Consider the following 20,932-nt stretch of genomic DNA (forward strand, 5'->3'; position numbering starts at 1 on the left):
GAGAGAACTGAGGGACAGTGAGGTGAGTGACCTACCAAGAGAAGTCAGACGCAGTGGAAGTACTTTATGCGTATTGCTGCCTTTGGTCTTCCCAAAACATTTGGAGTAGCATTATTCCCTTTTCACAGGAACAAGGAGCACAAGGAGTGAGGACGAGATTACATCAATTTCCCCAAACCATCCCCCCCACAAGTTACGGAGCTGATATTTGAAAGTACAGTTTCTGAGCTATAATTATTTCAGTGGTATTTAACTCCCCATGTTGTCACTCAGTCACCTTTATAAATTAAGACCCAGGCACACACAAATTAAGTCCTATGAATGAGTCAAGTAGCTCATTCACTTAAGTCTAAAATGAAGAATAAAACCCCAGGTTCCAGAAGAGTACCAGCTGTGCCCCGCTTTGCTTCCTCCCCAGCGACCTGGAAGGCGTGTACTTACAGCAAAAGTCACTAACAAGCTAATGACGTCTATGTCGCATTTTATATAGCTTTAGTCTACTGCCCAATGTTCTAGTCCTTTCAATCCAAATCTATGAATTCCACACACAAAAAAAGCGCTGAGGTTAAGACAGTAAGAAGACAGAAATTGTGTTCTTAAATTGGTGCTGGAGGTCTGAGCTCGAAAAGTTATTTCCTGCACAATCGATCACCCCATCCTGGTCAACTTGTCAGGCAGTAGCACTAATAGAATGAAGGGAATGTTCCTGGGGCAGCAGTGGGAGCAGAGGCCCATGAACTAGAGGATGGTTTAGCATTCACTCAAGATTCTCACAGTATTTTTACATATAGGAAAGGCAAGCGTACAGACTAGACTAAATTCACAGTTAACATGTTTAGTCTTGGATTTGTGGTCTACAATATAGTCTTAAGAAGCTATTCTCTTCGCAATTTACATCCCTGGAGAATAAAAATGAATACCCAGAGACAATGATTGCTAGGGATGCTGGCGGAAAGCCCGGTAACCCGACCTCACTCCGTGTGAAGATTCTCAGACCTTTATAAAGGGAGACAATTGTCCTCTGCCATTGCCCAGGTGGTGTTTTGAGGCCTGATAATACCTGCAGGGCTTTTTTTAACTTTGATTTTAAGTTCAGTGGTACATGTGCAAGTTTGTTACACAGGTATACCCGTGTCACAGGGTTTGTTGTAAAGATTATTTAATCACCCAGGTATTAAGCCTAGCACCCATTAGTTATTTTTCTTGATCCTCTCCGTCCTTCCTCTGGAAGGCCCCCGTGTCTGTTGTTCTTCTCTATATGTTCATGTATTCTCGCCATTTTGCTCTCACTTTAACTAATAACATGTAACTATCTGCAGATTTTATTAAAGAGAATTTGGAAGAAAGTTCCAATTTTAGACATAATTGGAGTTGAGGGCATGTGGAGGATGGTAGGATGGAAAAGTGCTTGTAAACCTTGCCTTCAGAAATAAAAACTGAGAAGTTGAATGTAGTGTTTAATAGCCAACTCTGAAGAAGCCAGAAAAACAAAACTGGATCCATGATTCTAGAGTGCATTACTTTTCCATTATTGAATAATTCCCAGGAGTCAGGTTTAGGTTTGAATCCTGGCTCTGTCATTTGCTACGTGACCTTGAGCAAATTGCTATGTCCTCAAATCCTCAATCTGTAACATAGGAATGATAATACCCTTTATAGGAGACAGCAATGTAAAGCACTTCACATTGTTTGTACTTGATAAATACAGTTGACCATTGAACAACACAGGACTAGGGGTGCTGATTCCTACACAATAGAAAGTACACATCTAAATGTTTACTCCCCTCAGACTTTACTATTAATAGCCTATTGTTGACCGCAAGCCTTACCCATAACATCGTCTGTTAATACGTATTTTATATGTTATATGTGTTATACACTGTGTTCTTATAATAAAGTAAGCTCGAGAAAAGAAAATGTTATTAATAAAATCTAAGTAAGAAAAAATATATTTACTATTCATTAAATGGAAGTGAATCATCATAAAGGGCTTCATCCTCTTTGCCTTCACATTGAGTAGGCTGAGGAGGAAGAGGAAGAGGAAGGGTTGATCCCTCTGTCTCAGGAATGGCAGAAGCGAAGAAAATCCACATGTATGTGGACCCATACAGTTTAAACTTGTGTTTTTTAAGCATCAATTGTAGTCTTCACTATTATTTGCAACTTTTAAAATGTGTTCTGTTTCTTTGTGTTCTTTGCCTTTGAACACAGAAAGGTGTTCAAAGAATCAGTTCCTCTCTGGGCCCCAGCTTAGAAACTGTACTTGAGGCCGGGCGCGGTGGCTCACGCCTGTAATCCCAGCACTTTGGGAGGCCGAGATGGGCGGATCACAAGGTCAGGAGATCGAGACCATCCTGGCTAACACGGTGAAACCCCGTCTCTACTAAAAGTACAAAAAACTAGCGGGGCGAGGTGGCGGGCGCCTGTAGTCCCAGCTACTCGGGAGGCTGACGCAGGAGAATGGCGTAAACCCAGGAGGCGGAGCTTGTAGTGAGCCGAGTTCGCGCCACTGCACTCCAGCCTGGGTGACAGAGCAAAGACTCCGTCTCAAAAAAAAAAAAAAAAAAGAAACTGTACTTGAAAATATCAGCTCTGGAACTTGTGGGCTCGATGGTTTGAGGAAATTGATGCAACCTCCTCCTCACTCCTTGTTCTCCTTGTTCCTGCAAGAAGGGAATAATGCTACTCCAAATGTTTTGGGAAGACCAAAGGCACTAATAAGCATATAGTACTTCCACCGTGTCTGACTTCTCTTGGCAGGTCACTCATCTCACTGTCCCTCAGTTCTCTCCCTTGTAACAAGTGGATAATGATGTGCTTACTTCATTTAAGTGTGCAAGGAGTTTAATTGACTTAGCATGTGTAGTAGACCTAGAAGAGTCCTGGGACATAGGAAGTGCTCAGCAAATGGTGGTTATTTATTACAGTAAGTGCTCAGTAAATAAGAGCTAGTACTGAAAAGGAAGATGATGATGATGGAGAAGAGAATGGGTGAATTCTCTGGTGCCTCTTGTAAAGACAGCTGTTCTGGAATGTGACAAAGGTTTGAAACTGAGCAGCATATGTTCCTCCTGTGGAGTTCTTTGCTGAAAAGTCCCACAATGTGAATATTGAGAGGCTGACCACAAGGAGTGCAAGTGAGGTGGTGAGTTCAGTAATTCAATTTAGAGAAAACATCACTCTTCAAATACTTCCTCCAAATCTGTTATTCCTCTAGTCCCTGCTTCGAAGTTGCCATGAAGTCATTCTTGACTTTCTTGGCTTTCACCCTTGTCATCCCATATTCAATCAGTCACCAGGCTATGTAATTCTACCTCGGAAGTGTCCCGAAATTTACTCTCTCCTCTTTTATTTTGCTTGAATCTGCTCAGGGTCTCTAACAGCTCCCTTCCAGCCATGCCAGCTCCTTACAAAGATCTGTCCTCCTCAGTTGATTGTACAGACCCTGCCTGGCCACCTGGCGTGTCCCTTCCATGTCATCTTGCCCCCATGGCAAAATCTCTGCCATGCTGTCTGCCCACATGCTGGGCCATGCTCTGTGCCCGCCTCCCCATCCCATGTCCTTGCAACAGCAAATTATTTTTTGCTTCCCCAGTGATATGGTTTGGATGCTTTTCCCCTCTAAATTTCATGTTCAAATGTAATTCCCAGTGTTGGAGGCAGGCCCTGGTGGGAAGTCTTTGAATCATGGGGGCAGATCCCTTATGAATGCTGAGCGTCGACCCCTTGGTGATGAGTGAGCTGCTGCTCTGAGTTCACATGAGGTCTGGTTGTTTAAAGTTGTGTAGCACCTCCCCTGTCTCTCTCTTGCTCCCATGCTCACCATGTGACACTCCTATTCCCCTTCACCTTCTGCCATATTTGGAAGCTCCCTGAGGCCCTCACCCTATGCAAACGTTGGTGCTTTGCTTCTTGTATACCCTGCAGAATCACGAGCCAATTAGACCTCTTTTCTTTATACATTTCCCAGTTTCAGATATTTCTTTATGGCATTGCAAACACACTAACACCTTGAGGTTATCACAGGCTGGATGAAGACACTGGTTCTTCTTAGCCTGTTCCCAAAGCCACAAGCCAGTCTTACCCACTTCTAAACCCAGGGTTTCCTATTAGGAATTCAGCTTCTGCCGAAGCCATGGGCCCAAGCCCTTATGCCTCTGTTGCTGTTTCATCTTCTATCTTTCCAAATTACTGTAACTGTTTCCTCACTAGTTTCCAGGGCCTCAGTTTCTCCCCATTCCAAGCCTTATCTACTCTGCTTCCAAAGTGAATGTCCTGTTTTAAAATCTCCAGCATCCGCTGACTTCTCATTTTCTGGTGAGTCAAATGCTGATCCTGCCACTGTATACAACAGCCTTCTGTCTCTTCTGATCCCCCGACACACTAACTTTCTTGCCATTTCTGGAGTGTACTCATCGCTTTAGGCCCCCCACCTTAGCACACACTGATCTGTTATGCAAATCTTTCTTCTACTTGACTTCCTTACAGGTTAGCGGATTTCCCATTAGCTCAATTGTCTCCTCATTTTAAAGCTTTTCCTGACTCTTCCAGAAAGAATTAGGCTTTTTTTTCTTCTATGTTCTCATAACTATCTGTTAATTTTGCCTTTCAATATTTATTTCATTATATAATTATTTTAATTTTTGCACTATTTCATTCAAAAATACATATTGAGTGTTTACTGAGAGCCTGGTACTCTTCTGAGCTGAAGGGACAGAGTGAAAAACACAACAAACTGTCCATGCCCTCAGAGAGCTCGCATTCTAGGAGAGACAGACAGTACACATGTGACAAACAAAGAAACAAGGCATGTACACGTTGTGATAAACACTGAGGAGAAGATAAACAAGACTAGGTATTAGTAATTAGGGAAGGATATTTATATTTATAGATGCAGACTGTGAGGGTAAATTTTATGTGTCAATTTGACTGGTTCACAAGGTGCCTGGATATTTGGTTAAACATGGCTCTGAGTGTGTCTATAAGGGTATATATGGATGAAATTAACATTTAAATCATTAGACTGTGTAAAGCCTCATCCGATTCGTGGAAGGCATAAATAGAACTAAACGGCTGAGTAAGGGAGAATTCTCTCTCTCTGTCTGCCTGTCTTCAGCTGGGAAGTCAGTCTTTAATGCCTTCTGACTGGGACTCTGAGTTGAATTACACCATCAGCTCTCCCGGGTCTCCAGCTTGCCAGTTGCAGATCTTGGAACTTCTTAGTCTCCATAATCACAAGATGCTATATCTTTATCAATATCTTCTATTGATTGTTTCTCTGGAGAACCCTGACTAACATACAGACTTAGGGAAAGTCACTCTGAGAATACGACATTCATGCTGAGCTCTGGAGAATGAGAAAAACAAAGCAAATAAGCCCTAATATGAACCAGAAAAAAAAAAATCTAGTAAAATGAAATATGAGAGCAAAAGCCTGAGACTGAAAAGAGCCAGAGAAAAGGCAGTTAGCATGAGATCAGATTGGAGAGGGAAGCAGAAATCAGGTCATCTGGGTCTGATTGGTAAGGAAGGAGCTTCAATTCTTTCTCCAAAAGCACCGAAAAAGCAGAATAACTGGCCTTCAATAAATATTTGTGTGACAAACGAGTTAATGGATATATAGTTATTCTCCAAATGTTGAAAGCAATTTGAAAACTCTAAAAAGGATGGCACTATTTTTGTCCCTATTCCTTGATAATTTTCATTTAAAGGGTCCTGGCAGATAGGGTAAAAGGGAAGGATGCTGATAAAAGTTGGCTATGTCGTATCAGAACAGCAGAAGATGATGGATGTACAGCTTCCATATGAATGAGTTTCCTGACATTTTTGCTGTTTGGGGTTTTTATCTGTTGTTGCAGAATATGTGTGCACTAATGCAGACTACATTTACCAAATATCATGAGCAATGAATCATCCGCTCAGCAAGGAACAGTAAACTTCACCTCCTCCCAGGAAGCCGGCAGCAGCTTTGCACAAGAGCACCCTCTTCTGTGCAGTTGCAGCCCCAGCCTTCAGAGAGCAGGAGCGATGGCATTGTGCAGTCCCGCTGTGATCCCATTCTAAGGGAGGCACAGGTATGCAAAAAAAAAAAAAAAAAAAAAAAGAAGTCCTTATTAGTTTCCTTGTTTGCCTCCACCCTTCAGAGGATCGTGTAACACCAAATTCCTCTGGAATTATCTAAGAAGGTGGAAAAGACTGGGGAGTAGAGTTCGAGACACTTTACTGAAAGGGAAAGGAAATAGCTTTCCACCCAGTAAAACTCTACTTCATTACCTAACATTACAGGGATTTTCCAGGATGCTCAGGTAGACCAGCTCTAGAAACTAGGGAAACAACGTGATGTTCAGCATCCACCAGGCAGACAGATGCACAGAAATTTAAAAAGAAGGACATTGTATAAGCTCTGCACATGTAGGAGATTGTGTTGTGCTTTGTGTGTAATAACTTTAAGTCAAGGGAATTGGGAAGCTAATATAATTCTATACTGCTTTAAGTAGAGTTCTTTAAAGCAGAGTCCCTCGTACAATGGAAAATTAACTGCAATTGGGGACCTGGCACATGGTGTTCACTTAAATATTTATTAAACAAATAAAAATATTGGCTTCCCATGTCTTTCAGGGGAGGGAAACATTGAGCCTTGTCAGCCATTCATATCTCATTTTACTGGTTATTTCAAGTAACTATGGCCACAATAACGTTGCATATAAAACAGCCACAAAATCTCAGGAGCATATAAGAATGCATTTATGCAGCTTGCAAGTGTGCTGGTTGGCTCTCCAGTACTGTTGGTCTCAGCTGGGTTCATTCATGCATCTGCAGCACGATGGGGTCAGCTGGGGGGCTGCTGATTTGGGGTGGCCTCAGCTCTGGTGGTACAGCTCCACTCCCCATGACTTTCATCCTCCTCCTGGGATGAACTGTCTGTTCTGGGCATATTTTTTTTCCATAGCAATTGCAGAAGTTCAAGAGTGTAAGTTGAAGCATGAAGATACTTTTCAAGGCTGCTGCATCATGGATGCTGATATCGCACTGACTGAAACAATTCACATAGCCAAGTTCACCATGAATGGAACAGGAAATTCTGTTCTTCCAATGCAGTTAAGTGAAGGGAGTGAATATTTCTGAACATGAACTTAATCTATCACTCAGACTTTTCTTGTAAACTGAGTAGAGGCAGGACAAGTTAGCAGGTGCAGTGAAAAGACCCCAGGATACAGAGTCCTGGGCCTGGCTAATTGAATCAATGCCTTGCCTCATTTAGTCCTAAAAAGGACTATAGGAGATTGGTGAAATACACCTCATTTTGTAGAGGGAGAGGCTTAGTCTGGGAATAAATACAGAAAATCACTTAAGACCACTGAATCAGGAAGTTGCAGACTCAAACTTGAACCCAGAGTTATCCTGTCCCAAATACTATGCTCTTCTCCACCATATCTCATGCGGGAGCTGGAGCTTCCCCCACCAAGTTGCCCTGACTGGTCTCAATTTTGCTCTTTAGATCAACATAGAAGACATCTAGCCTCTTTTCTAGAAGTCTGTCTTTCATGGTTTTGGAATCAATTCCCCTGATTCCTTGATGAAAATCAAGCATTTCCGTCTTCCTGTCCTTCTTTCCAGCTCTATTTCCTCAGAGCACTTACTATCCTGAGTGTCTGAAGATTGTAAGGATGAGGGTGATCACTGGCCCTGGATAAAAATATTCTGGGAAAACTTTACTGAAGGAGCAGATTTTAGAATGAAGACAGGTGACAAGTGACAAAAACAAAACAACAACAACAACAAAAAGAAACACAAGAAAATTAAGGCATTTGACAAGTTGGGGAAAGCAAGATGGGGAAAGATGTGCAGATCTGGTTGGTGAGAATCTCAAGTTGTATTTTAGACACACTGGTCATAACATGCCAGGATATTCAGCTGAAAGAGGCACATTTTAAGAAAGAAATAGAAAACAGAAATATTTAGAGCTGACCAATTAGAATGATGAGAAAACTCAAAACCATATAACTTGAAGAATATTTAAACATGCTCAGGGTCCTCAGCTGGAGAAAGTGAAGATTTAGGAGCAAGAGCTCTGCTAAAACATGTTAAAAGTTACCATCTTGGAAAAGAGACAGGGATTCTAAAAGGCTAAATAAATACTTCAGGATAGAAATTAAAGATTTCCACGCAACACCATCATTAGAGCAGGAAATATCAGAGCTGCCCGTCAGATTTCCTTTGATGGCAGTAAATCTGGCTGAAGTTCTCCAGAAAGGGTGAACTATCACTTCATAGAGAAGTAGTCAAACAGACTGAAATTGGAGGACAACTTGGACTAGCTGAACTTCAAGATCTTTCCCAAATTTAGAAATTCCATAAAATGGAAGGAATTAGCTTTTATTATTAATAATAAAATATACTATCAATAACAATTCCTTATTAATAATAAAATATACTAACAGTAACAATTCCTTATTATTCTATTATGCTTTATAGTTTATATTATGCCATCATATGGTTGAAACAATTGTGCGAGGCAGGTAGAATAGGTATCTTATTTCCATTGCATTCAAGGCACAGAGAGTCAAGTGATTTCCCGTGGACACATAGTAAGTGGAAGAATTAAGATGAGCACCCAAGCGGTGCCTGTATATCATCCTGTTGCTGCCAAATTTGATCATGAGGAAAAAGTAGATGACCATTCTAAACATTGCTGAAGGAAGGAATAGCGGATTTCAGGAAGATCAGCAAAGACTGTGTTAAAAGGGCTCAGGGTCATTTTTCCTTTTATTATCTAGTAGCAATATAACCATGATCCCCAACAAGCCAGTGAACATCCTTGTACAACCACACACTTTACAAGGGCTTTGCTTTGAATCTTCCCTGAGACATTGCAGGAATTGGGCTTCCTTGTGATACAACTCAATTCAAGACAAGTAAATCTACTTGGCAACATGTTGTTTGACAAATTTTAAAATAGAGCTTTGATTCGCTTTTTATAGTTATCCCTGTTTTCACCATTGAGGACAGTAACTCCTCAAACTTTTGGACATATAATATATATGATTTGGATTATATATATAAATTATTTGGATATATACACACAATAAAATTATATATATGTGTGTGTGTAAAATACATTGTTACGTTAGGCTGTATAGAAACATTTACAGAAATTTATCCCGTTACTCTCCTTTCCCTCTGCACTCTCTTCCCTGCAGCTCACCATGCGGCTGGACTAGCAGTAAATGAGGAAAAGATGAATTCAGCTCCTTCTCCACCCACCGCTGTCAGCCTTACACCCAACGCTAATTTTCCCTTTCTAAAGTGAAGGGCTCTTCACTCCCCATCTCCAGTGACCTGCAGCACTCTGAAGCCAGGACGCTAGACTCATTCCGGACACTTGTTCTCAGGTAATTTTTCAGCTCCCTATCAGCATTGAACAGCCTTGACTTCCCAGACTGAAAGAAGACTAATTAAAATGACAAACCGCACATTGATTTATTACCACATAGGTGAAAACAATAAACAACCATGACATTGCTAATGTGTTTAGTTCTTGCTCCCATCCCTTTCCCCACCTCTTACACCTGTGTTGTGATGGAGGCAATGGGGAAGATGGTGACAGTGCAGTGAGTTCTCTCTGCCCTCTCATCCCCTGAGATAGAGTATGGAAGCCCCTGCAAGGGCGTCCCAGGTTAGACATGACTAAGGGCTTTCTCACACCTCCCCTCTTCCGGTCTCAAGGGCAACACAGGGAGGCGGTTGTTATCATCTGCATTTCACAGATGAGAAAACCGAGGTCCCGAGAGGTTAAGTGATTAACTTAAGGTCACATAGCTGCTAGACAGATTATTAATTAAACTCAGTCACTGGAAAGGACCAATAATTCTTTTCTCTCTAGAAGCATTGTTTTTTAGCAGTTAAAGTGCTTGAGTAATAGCTACATAGCAAACATTTGGTGAACATTGACTGTATGCAAAATGCTGCTCCCACGGATAAGAGGTGAGAAAAATGGACAAAAGGGAGCCCTCTACAAAGAAGGAGCAGGGTTCTCAGGGGAAACCCACTGATATAACTTCGAGGTCCCCAGTGACATTCCATGCCGGATGTGTCTGGTACCAGGGACCAGAGGTGTCTGATGCCCTAGTGTGTTGAGGTATAAGCTTGTATTGTTTAACATCATTCTTTCATTTATTCATTTAAATCCTCTCTTGAATCACTCCTTCTACTGCTTCCATCTCATTTCTCTTAGCTCATGGCAAAATCCCCAGAGTATGATGTACATCCTTCCAGGCTCCTAGTTTTTTGTAATAAGTACTTTTTAGGCCAGGCACAATGGCTCACTGTAATCTCAGCACTTTAGGAGTCTGAGGTGGGCAGATCTCCTGAGTTCGGGAGTTCGAAACCAACCTGGCCAACATGGAGAAACCCCATCTCTACTAAAAATAAAAATTAGCTGGGTGTGGTGGCACATGCCTGTTATCCCAGCCACTCGGGGCTGAGGCAGGAGAACTGCTTGAACCCAGGAGGCGGAGGTTGCAGTGAGCCGAGATCACGACATTGCATCCCAGCCTGGGCAACAAGAGTGAGACTCCGCCTCAAAATAATAATAATAATAACAAGTACTTTTTAATAACAAGCCTTTAAATTGTGCAAAGTCAGGTCTCAGCACGAAAGTCCCTTCCACAGATTGCCTATTACCAACCAATCTAACAGTTCTCACATGGCACACTAAATTCTTTCTACACTCTTAGCCTGTTTTATTTTCTTTATAGCATTTACCACTCTCTGAAAGTATCTTATTGTTTTATTAGTTAATTACCTGCTTCCCCCTCTCTAAGGACAAGTCTTATTGATTGTTATAAGCCTAGGACTTAGAAGAGCAGCTAGAATGTAGAAGGAAATTAGGGAATACTTGTTGAATGAATGAATAAACAAATATCCTCACTCTGTCTACCAATGAATCACTCTCCATAGTGCTATTCAAATCTACTTATCCAAAATCATCAGAGATTTCTCTATCACACATGCTACGATTCATTCCCATGAGGCTTCTTAAGAATTACAGATAATATGTGTAAACTACCTAGCACAGGGCCAGGCACATAGCAGGCACAAAATGCAAGCTACTATAATAATCACTTAAGGAGTAAGAAATATTTACATGCTCCCAAGACCTTAGTGCTATTCTGAACACTATGAAATGTAATTAGTAAAGAAAATTAAATTATGTATTGACAACAACCATTATATTAGGTGATGATGTTAGAGATCCACGTTATAAACTAGTATTCATTTATAACCTACTCAAGTTAAAACCCATATGAAAGTTAAATATGTATTGAACAACTGAAGCATTTGCTTAACAGGATGGTATAATAATAATTGTTATGCAATTATTATAACTAACATTTATGGAATTCCAGCTTTGTGAAAGTACTTTATACACAGGATCTCATTTAATTTTCATATCACCGTAGGAATTATTATAATCCCGCTTTTAGAGATGATGAAAAAAATTGAGGGAGGCAATGTCATTTGAGAGGTCACAGAGATGGAAAATGAATGAGTTTGGCAAACTTAAGCACAAATGTCAATAAATCTCATTCTTTTTAGCTCTTATTTAATGCTGGTATAATAAAATGCTAATTTGTGTGGTGTTGATCATTTTGAACAAAGCATATAAGATATGGTGCTAATTTTTCAAGTTCGGAGGCAGTGAATTTGAGCCAGCCTGAGCTGCATAGTTTAGAAGACTGATCAAAGACTGATGCAGCAATGGAGTTCCACAGGGATTATTCCAGGAGTGTGTTTGGAGGATGGGGAGGGTGATGGTGGAAGGTGGTTCCTGCAGTGTAATATACTACACTTCTCCCATTACGTCTACAACAGTACTGATTTTCCCTACGGCAACGAAGTCAGGTGCATGGTTTAGAGCTATTCTGTAGAGAAATGGGAGCTTATTGCAAAATACAGTTTAGGAAAGATCCTTTCATGTTCTTTAGCAGGTGTGCACATTCTCTATCATGTGCTTAATGCCTGACAGAAAGACATGTTCTCTTTCACATTAGAACTTACTGGCCTATGGTCTTGAGTAGTCTGCCTTCACAGACTTGGCTCTGAACTTTTGCCTGACACCATGATTGAAAGACTTATTAATTGAATAACAGAAAGCTTGTTATTTCAACCTCCTTTTGAAAATGGGAAGGAGCATGGGGAAGATGTGAACACCTTTGAAAGGAGTAAAAATAAAATAGAGATGTGACCTCGGAAAGGCTAATTTGAAAAGTGCTCTTCATAGAGTTTCCAGACTAACTGAGATTCTGATGCCGCATTGTAGACACTGAATTTTTGTTTGCTGGAAATAATTTATTCACATAAGTGTAGCAGAATCTTTCTCCTTAGAACAAAAACATGTCTGAGAAGGCCTGTGGCTTAGTTAGGATGCTAATTTTTACTTTGTATGAGCATGGCAGGAATTTGCAAATGTTGACACATTGTGACATTTTCACTGAAAGTCAATTAATAGGGAAAAACAAATATATAAGTTGCTTTGGTGATTATCAACTGGTTGGTATTGGAGTGGATCAGTTTAAAATCTTCAGCCTTAGATTATGCTGAAAACAGTTAATCATGTCTATTGGTTAGAAGGGTTAAAAGCGTCCAGAATGTGCATTTGCGTATGGCTGAGTCAGAGGTGGAAGACAGAGCACAGGGAAAAATATGTTAGAAACAGACATGACAAATCAAGTATTGCCATGCTCAGCTCTGTTAACCCAGAGTGAGAGGAATATCAGCAAGAGGGTAAATTAAAATAACCTTCCTGGTGGTACCCTCTAGGTACCTGATTCTCACTGGGAAAAAGAATGACTCGGATTAGGAGTAACTGGAGATTGTGATCCACAGGAATGAATTATGCTCTCTTCCATCCTTGCCCCCTACCCACCTGCCAAAAAATGAAAGGTTGCTTCTGTTAGGTGCTAAATGATCTTCTGAGCCTCAGTCACACTCATGAGTTAAGCCAAAGCAGCATAAGCAATTTCTTGCCTCAGAGATATACAGAATTGAATAAAGTACCCTGCTCTTAAAGGGGAAAATGAAACCACAAACCAGTGATTATATTGGAAGCAATCTTTCAGCGTCAAGGAAACTCAACTCCCCAAAATGCACATTTTCCCTTCCTCCCCTATTCCACCTCATCTCTTTTTCACTATTTAGAACCTATTAGTTCATGAGACAGTATAACAAACTTAAAATTGTCTTGACCCAAGGTGGAAATAAATCCACAGTCATTAAAAATGTATACATTTAGCCCATGAGAAAAATTATTTCCCCAACATTCTTTCTGAAGAGAATTGCTTTGCCACAGGGCACAGCCTCCACGCTTGTGCACACAATGTTTCATCTTTGACAAACGTTGCCATCTGGTAGGCATCCCTTAAAACCAGCTGTGTATAGTGCAGCAGAAATCTGTACCTCTACGGTCCTCCTCTCTCTTCTGCAAGGCTCAATGAATCCCATGTTTGTTTTATTACTGAAAATGATGTTGCTTCCTTACACTAGAGATAAAGACAAATAACATTTGCTCTTCAGTGTGAAATTGGAACTGGAATAGACTCCAGTCTATTTCCTACTGAATCTTTCTCATCATTATCTAAAAATATTAGTTTTCTTTTTCAATATAAAAGTTTGTGTGTGTGTTTGTGTGTGTGTGTGTGTGTGTGTGTGTGTGTGATTCTCACTTAAAATGTCAGTGACTGGATCCATCAGGTCAAAATCTGGAACCCTGGCCCCAACTTTTATTCAGGACAAGGGACAGGGAAAAGCCAGTTCTCTAATTTTCATCATGGTGTAGTAATGCATGTTCCCATGTATGTCCTCAGATTATTCTAATCCTACCTGAAAAGAGCCCTTGGGAACCAGATGGGTATTTATGCCAATCCACATCCTGCCTAAAGTATGTGAAGAGTGGGAGAGTGGTTTCAATTTCATTTTACTGAAAAAAATGGACTTATTCTTTGATTAAGCAGCACAGATGAAGTTTCAACCATATATACTGGATTTGAAGAAAAGGTTGAGAAGAGAGTGTGTTCTTTCTCCACGACTTCTACATGGTCTTAGGAATCTTCTCCACTTGTTTAATTAATCAATAAAGAAATTCCATCTGCACTGTTGGTGACAGACTGGGTGACTCCCAGTCACTTCTCATGGCCGTTTGACTTGGCTGTTCTATAACTGAGGAAAACACAAGAGCAATGGGCTGCCATAGATTTGTGGAAAAGTGCTTAAATTCATCCACAAGGTGCACACTCCAGCTCACACATACAAAGGAATCCATGTCACAGCCATTCTTATAGCGGCCAATTTATGACATAAGGACAAAGCACGAAAAAGTGTACTGATCCAGGGCTCTGATCTAAAAGGCATTCAACAAAGCCCGGTAGCTCCACTGGGGGGCTAGACCCAGAAGAGAAATAACAATCACTGCAGTTTGGTTCTTAGGAAGCACCACCCCTACGGGAAGCGGGAGAGCACCACATCAAGGGAACACCCTGTGGGACAAAACAATCTGAACAACAGCCCTTGAGCCCCAGATCATCCCTCTGATATAGTCTACCCAAGCAAGAAGAACAGAAAAAACAATTCTAGTAATATGACAAAAAAGGTTCTTTAACACTCCCAAAAGATCACACCAGCTCACCAGCAATGGGCCCAAACCAAGACAACATCTCTGAATTGCCAGAAAGAAAATTCAGAAGGTTGATTATTAAGCTACTCAAGGAGGCATCAGAGAAAGGGCCTACCAACTTACAGAAATTAAAAACATGTTACAGGATACAGGTGGAAAAAAACCCGAAATAAATAGATAGCATAAATAAAAAAAAATCATGACTCCTGGAAATGAAGGACACATAGGGAAATGTAAAATACACTGGAAAGTCCCAACAGTAGAATTGATCAAGTAGAAAAAAGAACTTCAGAGCTAGAAGACAAAGCTATCAAAATAACCCAATCCAACAAACACAAAGAATACACACACACACACACATATATATAAGCCTTAATATATATAAGCCTCAAAAAAATTTGGGATTATGTTAAACAACCAAACCTAAGAATAATTGATGTTCCCAAGGGAGAAGAGAAATCTAAAAGTTTGGAAAACTTATTTGAAGAAATAATTAAGGAAAATTTCCCCAGCCTTGCTAGAGATCTAGACAGCCAAATACAAGAAGCTCAGAGAACACCTGGGAGATTCATCACAAAAGATCATCGTCTAGGCACAAAGTCATCAGGTTATCTAAAGTCAAGACAAAGGAAAGAATCTTAAGAGCTGTGAAGCAAAAGCATCAGGTAACCTTATAGAGAAAAATCTGTCAGAGTAACAGCAGATTTCTCATCAGAAACCCTACAAGCCAGAAGGGATTGGGGTCCTATCTTTAGCCTCCTTAAAGTAAAACAATTATCGGCCAAGAATTTTGAATCTAGTGAAATAAGCTTCATAAATGAAGGAAAGATACATTCTCTTTCAGACAAGTGTTGAGAGAATTCGCCACTATCAAGCCAGCACTGCAATAACTGCCAAAAGGAGCTCTAAATAGTGAAACAAATCCTTGAAATGCACCAAAATAGAACCTCCTTAAAACATAAATCTCACAGGACCTATAAAACAATAATACAATGAAAAAATGCAAGGTATTCAGGCAACAAATAGCATGATGGGTAAAACAGTACCTCACATCTCCATACTAATGTTGACTATAAATGGCCTAAATGCTTCACTTAAAAGATACAGAATGGCAGAATGAATAAGAATTCACCAACCAAGTATCTGCTATCTTCAGGAGACTCACTTAGCACAAAGGACTCACATAAATTTAAGGTAAAGGGTTGGGAAAAAATATTGCATGCAAATGGACACCAAAAGCAAGCAGGAGTAGCTATTCTTATATCAGACAAAATAGACTTTAAAGCAACGACAGTTTAAAAAGACAAAAGGGGACTTTATATAATGACAAAAGGACTAGTCCAACAGGAAAACATCATAGTCCTAGTTATATATGCACCTAACACTGGAGCTCCCAAATTTATACAATTACTACTAGGCCTAAGGAATGAGATAGACAGCAACACAATAGTGGGGGACTTCAATACTCCACTGACAGCACTAATCAGGTCGTCAAGACAGAAAATCAACAAAGAGGCCTGGCGTGGTGGCTCATGCCTATAATCCCAGCACTTTGGGAGGCCAAGGTGGGTGGATCACGAGGTCAAGAGTTTGAGACCAACCTGACCAACATGGTGAAATCCTGTCTCTACTAAAAATACAAAATTAGCCGGGCATGGTGTTGTGCGCCTGTAATCCCAGCTACTTGGGAGGCTGGGGCAGGAGAATCGCTTGAACCCAGGAGGTGGAGGTTGCAGTGAGCCGAGATTGCGCCACTGCACTCCAGCTGGGTGATAGAGCGAGACTCTGTCTCAAAAAAAAAGAAAATCAACAAAGAAACTAAGCTATATCTTAGAACAAATGGATTTAATAGATATTCACAGAATATTCTACCCAACAACTGCAGAATATACATTCTATTCATCAGCACATAGAACCTCCTCCAAGATAGACCATATAATAGGCCACAAAATAAGTCTCAATAAATTTAAGAAAATCAAAATTATGGCCGGGCGCGGTGGCTCAAGCCTGTAATCCCAGCACTTTGGGAGGCCGAGACGGGCGGATCACGAGGTCAGGAGATCGAGACCATCCTGGCTAACACAGTGAAACCCCGTCTCTACTAAAAATACAAAAAATTAGCCGGGCATAGTGGCGGCGCCTGTAGTCCCAGCTACTCGGGAGGCTGAGGCAGGAGAATGGCATAAACCCGGGAGGCGGAGCTTGCAGTGAGCCGAGATCGCGCCACTGCACTCCAGCCTGGGGGCAACAGAGCGAGACTCCGCCTCAAAAAAAAAAAAAAAAAAAAAAAAAGAAAATCAAAATTATATCAAGTACTCTCCCAGACCACAGTAGAATAAAATTGGAAATCAACTCCAAAAGGAAACCTCAGAACCATGCAAATACATGGAAATTAAACAACTTGCTCCTGAATGATCATTGTGTCAACAACAATGAAATCAAGATGGAAATTTAAAACTTTTTGAACTGAACAATAATGCTGAGACAACCTATCAAAACCTCTGGGATACAGCAAAGGCAGGGCTAAGAGGAAAGTTCATAGCCTTAAATGCCTACGTCAAAAAGTCTGAAAGAGCAGAAAGAGACATTCTAAGGTCACACCTCAAAGAACTAGAGGAATAAGAACAAACCAAACCCAAACCCAGCAGAAGAAAAAAAAATAATGAAGATTAAAGCAGAACTAAATGAAACTTAAACAAAATAACAATACACAAGATTAATGAAAGAGAAAGCTGGTTTCTTTGAAAAGATAAATAAAATTGGTAGTCCATTAGTGACATTAACCAAGAAAAGAAGAGAGAAGATCCAATAAGCTCAATTAGAAATGAAATGAGAAATATTATAACCAATACTGCTGAAATACAAAAGATCATTCAAGGCTACAATGAACAGCTTTATGCACACAAACTGGAAAACTTAGAGGAGATGGATAAATTTCTGGAAATACAAAAGGCACTCAACCAGCAATATATATTGAGAGTATACTATGTAACAGGTTCTTAAAGTATATCAAGAAACAACACAGGCACCTATGCGCGCGTGTGCACACACGCGCGTGCGCGCGCACACACACACACACACACACCCCTTCCTCACAAAAATCCCAGGAAAGAGGGATACGTGAGACGGCAGAATTGCTGGAGGAAAACCCTTGAGTGGGCCAAAGGAATTGCCTCTAGATAGGAATAAAAGTTGTTTTCTTTCCCTCTTGAATTCCTTTTGGGATCATTCCACCAGCTTCAACAATTATACATCTCCTTCACTAAAAATAGAGAGGTGGGCCCTCTTTGAACAACTATCAGTATCACAAACTGGTTGATGATTTATCTTTGTTTATGACATTAATTAAGGAGCTTAGTGGTTATTTCTTGTGAGTGGCAGAAGAAGATATAATGACGGACCAATTAGTTCTATTTTTCAAAGCACCACATTCACACACCTACTACATAATTGTGTGTTCTGGGTCACAAAATAGACCAGGTGGAGACAGTGTGGATAGATCAGTGCCAATTTCTACATGCAACTGGAAAAATGATTGCAAAGCACTTATTTTGCTAAAAGTTTGACAGTATATCTTCACATATATAAACAATTGTTATTATAATGAGCAAATCTAGTATGACTATAGAAACTCTTCAAATATTTTCCAGCTTGCCCAAATCACACTTCCATTCCCACAGCAAGATGGGTCCACTTGATATTTCTGATCACATCGCATTTTCTTCCAATTTCTTCCAATTGCAATTCCTCTCACCCTATTTCAATGTCCTATTAAATTTACCATCTGCAGAGCCTTCCATGATCATCACACCAATGTGAACTCTTCTCAAGACTTCTAGAGCTTTTTTTGTAGCACTCATTCAGCATTTGTAACGTGATACTTTGCTTTAGTTGTGTGTATAAATATTAAAAGTTTTCTCCTACTAGATTCAAAGCCCTTGAAAAATAAGAATATAACATTAATTAATATACTCTACAACCCTTTATCTAGTAAATATTTACAGATATATATAGAATAAATGAATGAAGAAAGGAAGAAATACATTTCTATAAAGGTAATGGTGATCATAATTTTGCCAATAATATAAACAAAATCTGCTAAAGGGGCTTGTACAAATAAAATGTGAATTTTATCCATATAAAATTCCTGGTTTGGGCTAAAGGGAAAGTGCCTAGAATGTCTTATTGTCTTGTTTTGCATTTTATTTAAGGGAGGATTCACTATTAAAGCACAGTGAGGACAGCTAAGAGCTTTTTTATCAAGTTATATTTCAAGCTGATTATTTTCAGCAATTACTAAATTGGGGGGAGGAAGTTCATGGGGAAGGAAATGTGGTAGAGAGGAAATTCTTTAGAGCAATGATGGGCATCAGAAACTGGATTAGATGATCTAAAACAATAACATTTTTCAGCAATAGTGCTTTTCTTTCAGAATCGTAAACTAATAGTCAATTGGCAAAGTAGGACAAGGGAATTCTCTGAGGTTTCAGAGCTAGTTCTTTCAGCCAGTTACCTGTGGTGTTCATTAATAGTACCTCCTATGTCTGCACATGCAATAAGCACTTACTGAGCATTTACTATGTTCCAGACACTGTTATGAGCACTTTTTAAGATGTATGACATATGTAATCACTGCCACAAATGTATGAAGTAGGAACTGTTACTATCCCATGTTACTCATCCCAGAACTAAGGCATAGAGATGTTGCATAACCTGTCTAAAGTTACAAGGCTTGTAAAAGGCAACCAGCCCCTAACAGTCTGACCACTGGCCATACAGGGCCTTAAAGTTTCTGGCAGACTTGCTATTCCAAGCAAGTTAGAACAAGCCTGAGCATTTGGTCATAACCAGTCATTCTCCTTTCTCCAAATCAAACCCCTAGTTAATATTAGGGCAAGAGAAGGAGATCTGAGGAGAATAACCAATAACATAAAATAAAATTTAAAAAATTGAGTAAAGTAGAATAAGATAAATTCATTTATTGAGGCTGTGTAAGTGGGGTGCCCAATTTCTCTCCTGTCCATAAGGGGAGCCTTTTACAGGGGTGGGTGATGACAGAGTCAAGGAAGCCATAGAATGTGTTGTGCACGATTTCCCACAATTTTACAGGTTGTTAGGTTAGCTAGTTCTGGGTACTTGCAATTAACAAGATTAGAATGTGTGTTTAGTTATATTTCCCAGGTCCCTGCAGAAAGACTTCTTTCAAGGGAAATGTGATGACCTCAATCTTAAAGCAATCACTTTGTTTAGAAAATATTATTTTCTAATTAGTCAGGCCTCATTCCCATGGCACTCAATAGGAGGGCAGGATCTTCCACACTTGAATAGTGTGTAATGGGTCTCCATAGGACAAAAGGAGTTTATTACTAGAAGAATGTTAAAGAGAAGGTATGCTGGATAAAGAAAAGCTGTAAATAGCACATAGCCCTTTACATGTATTCCTGGTGAGAAAGGATGAAGGTTTGAACTAAGGGAGAATATAAACAGGAGAAGAGGTACTCAACATCTTGGTCACTAGGTTAAAGCCAATCAGTAAAGTACAATGAGATCCATGCGAACACCCATTAGAATGGTTAAAATAAAAAAGCTGCAAATAACAAGTATTAGCCAGGATGTGGAGAAAGAGGCTCATACATTGCTGGCAGGAAGGTATAAAATGGTACAGCCATTTTAGAAAAGAGTTTTTCCATTTCTTAAAAAATTAAACATATATTGATCATACAACCCAGCAATTCTACTCCTGTATATTTACCAAGAGAAATGAAAACATATGCCCACAAAAAGATAGGTACACAAATATTTATAACAGCATTATTTATAATAGCCCCAAACTAGAAACAACCAAAATACCCATCAATGGATACACAGACAGACAAATTGTGGTATAGCCATATAATGGAATACTATTCAGCAATAAAAAAACAAGATAATGACACATGCTGCAACATAGCCGAATCTCAACAACATCATGCTAAGTGAAAGAAGCCAGATGCAAAAGACCACCTGATTCTATTTATATGCAATGTCCAGAAAAGGCAATCCCTAGAGACAGAAGTTAGTTCCATGGTTGTCAGAGACTCAGCAAGTGGGGATTAATTGCAACTGTGCTCCAGGGAACTTTTGGGGAAGGGGAAGTGTTCTAAATCGGGATTGAGGGGACTGTTGCACAAATGTATAATTTCACTCAAACTAATCAAACTTTACACTTAAGATGGGTAGATTTCTGGTTTTTAAATTAGTAGGTTGGTGCAAAAGTTATTG

The sequence above is a fragment of the Theropithecus gelada genome, chromosome 1 (assembly GCF_003255815.1).
Source record: "Theropithecus gelada isolate Dixy chromosome 1, Tgel_1.0, whole genome shotgun sequence".
In the NCBI taxonomy this organism is placed as follows: domain Eukaryota; kingdom Metazoa; phylum Chordata; class Mammalia; order Primates; family Cercopithecidae; genus Theropithecus; species Theropithecus gelada.